Below are 8045 nucleotides of genomic sequence, written 5' to 3'. Positions count from 1 at the left end.
TCAACAAATAATTTTCATATTTGTAATTCCTATTGACATTCACAGATCCCTAGAATCTCTATTATCAGACACGTCATTTGTGCCTGTGATTATGTCTTCATCTGTGCCTGTCTTTGCCCTTTCCTAGCTGAATGTCCTTGAAAAAGTCATTTGGCCTTTTTGGGTCTGTTTCCTTACCATGAGATGGAAAAATACACAGAGTCAAATGTGTGAAATTGTTTACAGAAATTAATTGAAATAAGCACTTTGAATACTATCAGGCCATAGTAAGTTCTATGATGATGACGACAGATCTAGTTGAGAGCTCATTTGCTGGCAGCATCCTAAATAACTCTGCTTCATGGAAGAAACGCTCTGTAAGTACCAAAGATTAAGATCCTTGGTTTAAGACTCAAGGAATCTGTTTACAAGGTAAGTAAGCAAGAGAACAATAACAAAACATAGTTTATACAAGTCCCATTCAATCACAATCTTATCTTTTCAATTTCAAGTCTATCCCCTTTAAGTTTCCATGACACAAATATCAGCTGACATACACACAAGGTGACTCACCTTCTTCCCATTAAACCAGGTTGAGATTAAAAACAAACAAGCAAACAGCTGGAATGTGGCACGTGGGTCAGACCCTTCTGAGTCCAGTTGGGTAACTCAGCAGAGATCAGAAGGATTTTCAAAAACCAACAACCAATTGGCACGTATCTTCAGGCATGCTTGAAGTCTGTGGGGCCAAATGGTAGAGTATCCTGGCAGAGCCAAAAAGTCTTCTTTTATGACACAGAAAAGAAAACTTCTTTCAAAGTAGTTATGCAACCCAGGAGAACACAATGCATCCACTGTGTGTGTCCTGGGACTGTCTATGAACACATGAGTTCTATATTTTTGTCTTCTGTAAACTTCAGCATTGATGATGAACGTCATTTCAAGTAAATATCCCACTACTTTATCTCTGTAAAGACATCCATAAAGAATGTAAGTTATAATTTCTTTATTCATTTTTCTGGTTAGAGAAGGCATTTCTATTTTAATGATCAATTATTATATTCTGAATTTGCCACAAGTCTCTTTTTCATATTTAAACACTAGTTTTTTGTTTTGTTTTGTTTTTTAAATTCTTAAGATAAACAGAAAAGTCAAGGTTAGAAAATGTTCAAAATAATTGCTCACCTTGTAAAATCTCATTAGGGAAGTAGTTTTGCTTATTTCATACTACTGACATTTCTCAATTTCAGTAATCATTAATATTTTTTAAAGCTGCCAGCAGACAGGTACAATGCTCCTTTTAAGTGTTATTCCCATCAAAGACAGGTTTCAATTACCTCTTTGACTCTTTGTGTCATATCTCTATTATTTTGAAAATATTACTGATGCCTTCAAGTTCATTTGTATTCTGCAAGATTCTCCTTGTATCCAAGCAACTCCATCTGAAAAAATAATTTGTTTTTTTAATTAGCGATATATTCAGAACAAAACCCTGCATATACTTATGATTTTTTGGTAATAATTTTCATGATACTAATTCCCCAGAAAGGGATTTGCACTTCACGAACAAACAGTGATTTCCTTTGAAACCTTCTCTGGTCTATGTCACCACAGTTATCTAAACAATTTAGATGTTCTTTTCTTGAGTAAACTTTTAAAAAATTTTGATTTTGTTCTGTTTTTAGAAATGATACACATCATCAGATAATTTGTAAAACAGAAAATATGTTAAAAAATAAAAACTTCCTTAAATAACCATGAGATAATCAAGGTTGTAGTAGACTGCCAAATGAATTATACAAACTCCAGAATTACTTCGGAATTAGACAGATAACCAAAGAATCTGTGGGGCACTTTGATGAACTCAAGTGAATCCTTATATTCGTCTTTACTGAGAAAACTGTTGGGAATTATTTCACTTCCACTTTTTTTTTTTTTTTAAATATAAAGCATATCCTTCAGAGTGTCACATGCAGAAATATTTTTACGCATGTATATGTACTGTTAAGTACACAATACGCCTATGAGACCAACCATAGCCAATAGTTTAAAGAACTGTGCTTGGGGCGAAGGGGAGGAATGTGTGGCTGGAGACTTAGTTTGGCATGACTGAGAAGCACCCAAGCGGAGTAAGGACGGTTGCGTCGGCTGCAGCCAGGCGGCAGTTCTGGTACTTCTCAGTCATGACATTCAGGGTCAGGTAACTGAAGTCTCATCAGCCAAAATGGGATAATAGTAGTAATATCTCTCTCATAATATTGTCACAAGAATTGCATATACTTATATTCACAAAATAAGTAAAATGCTTTCAACAGTGTTGTGAAGTTATGTCCTATGCAAGTATTTTACTGTAATTGACTTTATTTTTGTTTTAGAGCAGCTTTGGGTCCACAGGAAAGTTGAGTGGAAAGTAGAGAGTTTCCATATCTCCCCTGCTCTCACACACGCACAGCCTGCCCTGTGGTCAACATTCCCCTCAGACTGGTACATTCGTTTCCAATGGGTGAACTACATTCACACATCATTGTCACCCAGAGTCCAAGTTTGCATTAGGCTTCGCTCTTGGGTTGTACATAATGAGTTTTGACAAATGTGTGATGACATCTATTTTAATAATGAAAATGGTTTGGTTGTTAGGGACTAGATTGTGACACTTCTGTTACAAATACGAAGAAAGTTGGGAGATTGTTAATGAAATCCCTTTCTAGAAGAAAATTATAGAAACTGTGCTGGGTCTGCAGACTTGTGGGTCTCCCTCCAGGCCCTGAACTGCCCACCGAAAGTTATGACGAAGACAGTCACTTGGTGGTTAAACTTGCATGACCTAATGAAGGCAAGAAAATGTGGTTTCTGTAAGAGGAAATCCTGTAACTGGACCATGATGGTTCTTTGTAAGGTCACCACATAGGGAGAAAGAAGTGGAAAAAATTTAAACTTTAGAAAAAGTAAAAAATCTTTAGTAAAGATAAAATTTTGCTGTTATGGTATCTTGTAGGAGGCGCCAGTGACATTTTGCTGAATTGCTTATGGTGAATTCTAAGAAAAAGTACAAGGTATTATTTTGAAGGAAAGGGGAATGCTGGCATGGAGCTCTCCTGGAAGGAGAAGAAGCTGAAAACATAAATAGAGAAAAATCAATTTGGATAAATTAATAAATCATTGATTTAGAATTAATGTATAGAAGACAGAGTTGGTAGGCTGGGAGCAGTGGCTCACATCTGTTATCCCAGCACTTTGGGAGGATGAGGCGAGTGGATCACTTGAGGTCAGGAATTCGAGACCAGCCTGGCCAACATGGAGAAAACCTGTCTCTACTGAAAATACAAAAGTTAGCTGGGCCTGGTGATTCGTGCCTGTGGTCTCAGCTACTCAGGAGGATGAGGCACGAGGAGAATCTCATGAACCTGGGAGGCATAGGTTGCAGTTGAGATTGCATCACTGCATTCCAGCCTGGATGACAGAAGTGAGACTCTCTCAAGAAAAACAAAAGATAGAGTTGGTTATTTGCACCATAGTGTAATATTTGTACAAATATAAGCAATGTCTTTATCTTGCATGTAGATACCTCTCCACAGGCTACCACGTGAATCTACAAAATGTGCCTTGCCCCAGTCAGCTGGAGCAAAGCCATATAAAATAGGCCTAGTTCAGACAGTGTTCTAGAAAGAAAACTACTAACAAAAGGGGCTTGGATTCCTTGGGATATCAAAAATAAAATTAGTTTATTCAGTTGTAATTGCTTATTTAAAATGGCACAATCCCCCTTAGAATTGAAAGTGTTCATTAATTTATTCAGCAAATATTTATTGAGCACCTACTACATGCCAGGTGGTCACAAATTTAAAAGTAAGCAATATAGACAAAGCCCATGCCCTCTTCTAGCTAACAGAAAATAAATACTGAGTGAAAGAATAAAAGAGAATTATGTGCAGGTTATACACTTGACAAGCATAAATGTACGTAACAGCTTTGGAATGTTCTTTGATGAAGTTCTGACATACCTTACCCATTTTTCTCCATTAAGCATGTGGTGAAGACACAGCCCGACCAGTAAGACTGTCTGTGTTCTGATATGATCTAGGTTTCTTTTCTTGTATTGACCAAAAGGTGTGAACGTGTGTTGCATGGGATGTGTGTATATTTGTGTGTGTGTGTGCATGTGCGTGTGTGTGAGAGCACGTACACTTTTGTGTCATTCTTCTCAAAATGTAGCACATGAACTGGAATTGAAGAAGAATTAGAGCTTTTGATTACTATTTGGATTATTTTCTTGGTCTTTACGTATGCAACTCTTCAAGGCTGAATATAAGTTTGGTCTTTTTAGTATAATGTTGTGCAGGAGACTTTGCTTCCTTATAATATGTTATGTGACATGAGGCTCATTTGCCTTCGCTATTATCCCGGGAAATGCTAGCATCTTTCTTGTGAGTATTCTGTGTCCTGGGTTTCCTGCTGTGCAGCAGTGTAAGGAGAGTAGGGCAATGTAAACTTCTTTGAGAATCACTTCCTGACTGATGGGCCTCTAAGAAGAAACATGATCTCGAGCTTTGCAGAGCACCAGGACTCTGCCTGTGAAACACTATTAAATCCACTATTACCGTCCTCCCTTCCACCCTTCCCCCAGGACTCAAAGGTAGCGTTCCCACTTAACTCTTTCATGCCCAATACTATGGAGGGCACACACTGCCAATGTCTGCAATGAATCATATGTTTTCAGAATCATTATTTTGATCACTTATATCCTTTCTTATTAAAAATGTCTGTGCAGTTCCTAAAGAGGAAAGGGGTGAGGGAGGAAAGTTGCAATTTAGAGGAACTGTGTAATTGTTTTACTTTCTTTCTTTTGTTTAATCATCACATTTAATATTTCCTCATAATTCACATTTTAAAGAAAACAAACCCAAGGCTCAGAGAGGTCAACTAATTTGCACACATGGCATGGCTAAGAAGTGGCAGGGGCTGGATTAGAATCAAGGCATTTCTGACTCAGAGCCAGTGATTTTTCTACTACATACAGTAAGTTCCACCAAGTGGAAAATTAAGGTCTTAATAATACCAGCCAAGAAACACTGCATTAATTATAATGAATGTTTTATGTGGGGTAGTTTTTGGGTCTGAATCGTGTGCATCGTTGCCATACATGTTTTATTTTATTTATTTTTTTACTTTATGTGGAGACATCGGGGTTTATTAAGCACTGCCTCCAAGACTGAGGATCAGATGGTTTAAAAAAAGATGATATTTGAATGTGTAAATATTTGTTTTAGAATACCTGGAGATAGTCTTTTTTTCTGTCTTTCACCTAACCTTTCTTCCACATCTTAATTACACTTTTTTTTTTATTGAGGCAACAAATTCCTTCCTCCTTAGATCTGTGCCCCACAACAACCCAGAGCCCAGAACATAAACAAAGACACATTTGGAAGCTCCTGCAGAGAGACCTATATCCAAGATCAGCAGATCCTGCAGTTTGCTGTTTCCTCTTCCCGCTCCCCAGATGCAGGCTTATGGAAGTCTCCCTGAGGCAATGCATGTATGGTTTCAGGGAAAAGACTGAAAACCGTGGCTGCTGCTGTTAGTATTAGATGGCTGTAAATGAATAAATGGATAATAACAGCTAGGAAGCTCACTGACGGTATTCCAAGTATTAATAAATGAGTGCAATTGACACAGTTTGACACCAACACTTTGGAATTTATGACATGTAAAAGGGGAGGATATGAATCTGCCACTTTCAACTTTTTAATATAATTGGGATGCCTGAAGCCATTATACCATCTGTAAGCTTCCCGTATTAGCCCTGATTTGCTCCTGAATGTCCACAAATCCTGGGACTTCATATAAAAGTTTAGAAAGGAGTTCAGCATTGTAGCTTTTCTTTTAATATCTGAAACTTGTTATAGCATGTGCTGCTGTTTCCAGGCAGTTTAGTATCATTAAAGCAAACACCATATAAACCTGACTTCCTATTTTTAACATTGTAGAATTCTATATTAAGTGCTATGAACAAAGAAACACATCAGATGAATACTTTTTCCTTTAAAATGAAAAACTCCCTTAACCGGGATGTTCAGAACCCTCCCAAAATGGACTTGTTTTCAGCTTGTTCATCTTTTCCACCTCCCTACTGCTTTTTGAAAGTTTCATGTCCATTTTTGGTGACAATTTATTATTTGAAGTCATCTTCCAAGGGCAGGAAATATCTCTGTAGAAAAGAGTCTGAAATAAACTTCATGTGCAAAACAAACGTATCACAGACCAGTAGAGACAGTTCCTAAGCAGATTGCGTTCTAAAAGTTTGCCTAAAAGAATGTTGTTTGGAGCCTGGAACATATTTTTCATGGAAACATTATAGATGGCTGTTAAGTTCTAAGGTCAGTGCTTTGAGGCCATGTGACCTGTGAAGTAATTGGACCGCAAAACTGCATTTTTAAAATACCACTTTGTGATAATTTAGGATACTATTGTGGTAACATCACACATTATAACATTGAATCTAGAGCTACTGCATAGCATCATGAGCGTGATAGTTTAGGTTCCAGTCACACTGATCTCCTTGTTATTTCTCAACAAGGAGTAAGGACTGTGGTGTCAGCATACAAATTAGGAGAGCGTGTGTGTTTAATGATGACTGTAGTCTGTGCAATGATCAAGTCAATATCAAGTCATGCAGTTTGGAGTACCTCTCCTGTCCCACTTTTTAAATATACATGTTTAGGTAAGAGTCTCAAAGCATCAACATTTTTTGTTGGGTCTTTGTTGTGATCCATCACCATGTGATCCTGGGGCAGTGGATGTCTTGATAGGAAAATATTGATAGTGCACAGCTGGTACATTCCTTTCCTACTTTTACTTTAATTGTCCTGTGCTTCTCTTGGGTTCCCTGCACCCTCTTTTTCTCTCACTCTCTTCCCACTCAGTGGTAGGGTCTAGGGCTTTAGAACACACCAGACAACTAATCTTGATTTAAGCAGACTACTTAGGGGATTCTGATGCACACTAAAAGCGACTCACTGGACTGGAACGTGTGCCTATAAAAGGTATCCTGGCCCCTATTGCTTCACCAACAATCAGCGAATTTGTTGTTGGCCTATTCCACCTTCTACATTTTCCACTGTCGTAAATTCTTCGGCTACTGTGACTGAACGTGCTAGAGAGCGACCTTTCTTCTCTTAGCCTTGTAAAGACGTAAGTCTGGTTAAGAGACTGTTTTCGTCCCACTTCATTACTTGTAGGCTCCTATAGTAAAAGACCATTCTTTCCTATATTTGCCATCTTTACCGTTTATACTCAAGATGGGGGTTAGAAGCCAGACAGTAGATAATGAAAGGAATGATAAATCATTGAGTGGTTGAAAACTAACACAAATATTTGATTACATTTCTAGCTGTAGTACATCAGCAAATCTCAGTTCCTGAGTAGGTGAAGGTTGAATTGCCCAGGTGAGGAAAAGCAGGCGACTGAGCACTGCTCTGGGAGTCGGATCAGTAGGAGCTTGATCACAGAAATGAGCATCAGAGTTTGTGGAGAAAAGGGCAAGGTGGAAAGACATCTTACTAGTTTTTCAGTCCCTTTTGACTTTTAGAGGCAATTCTGGTGAGGGCTCAGAAAGAATAGAAGAAAGCCGAGGAGAAAGCTCCATCGTTTTAGAGAACACATAAATAATCATGTACAGGATGTTGGTGGAAATATGGATGTTAAGGATTATTTTGATGAAGCTTCAGACAGAAATGAGTTTTCCCAGAGGTCTCTTTTAAAGACTCAAGGCTTCTCCCTCTTGGTCATGTCTCAGCTAGTCTTAAAGCACTCAGAATCCAGCATGTCATCAAAGAAAATTTATGGCTATTTTACCAATCATAGAGACAATTTAAGTAAAGAGGAGTCAATTAAGCATTTGTAATATTTGCTTTTTAAACTGTGGCAGCAAAATCATTTTAGTGGATCACCATTCACATTAAAAATAGAATGAAAAAATGGAACATAATAAACTATATAAAAGTGGTACAACTTATATTTATTTTAAGGATCTTTTATTTCCTTCCTTCCTTCCTTCCTTCCTTCCTTCC

At 37.8% G+C, this 8045-nt stretch overlaps 1 long non-coding RNA gene across 1 annotated transcript in view; it reads right to left on the bottom strand.

The window, feature by feature from the left end:
• Positions 1 to 891: 891 nt before the first annotated feature.
• Positions 892 to 8045, bottom strand: part of LOC105526146 — a 13727-nt gene continuing 6573 nt past the window's right edge. Inside the window, exons 2-3 of the long non-coding RNA XR_001004029.1 lie at positions 1165 to 1421; positions 892 to 946 (exon numbers count right to left, since the gene is read on the bottom strand). This is a non-coding gene — a long non-coding RNA (uncharacterized LOC105526146). The remainder of the gene's footprint in view (positions 947 to 1164; positions 1422 to 8045) is intronic.

The sequence above is a fragment of the Colobus angolensis genome, unplaced genomic scaffold, assembly GCF_000951035.1.
Source record: "Colobus angolensis palliatus isolate OR3802 unplaced genomic scaffold, Cang.pa_1.0 Scaffold58, whole genome shotgun sequence".
Classification (NCBI taxonomy): Eukaryota; Metazoa; Chordata; class Mammalia; order Primates; family Cercopithecidae; genus Colobus; species Colobus angolensis.
Note: the sequence above shows the minus strand (reverse complement) of the source record. Positions and strands in the feature narration are given on the sequence as shown.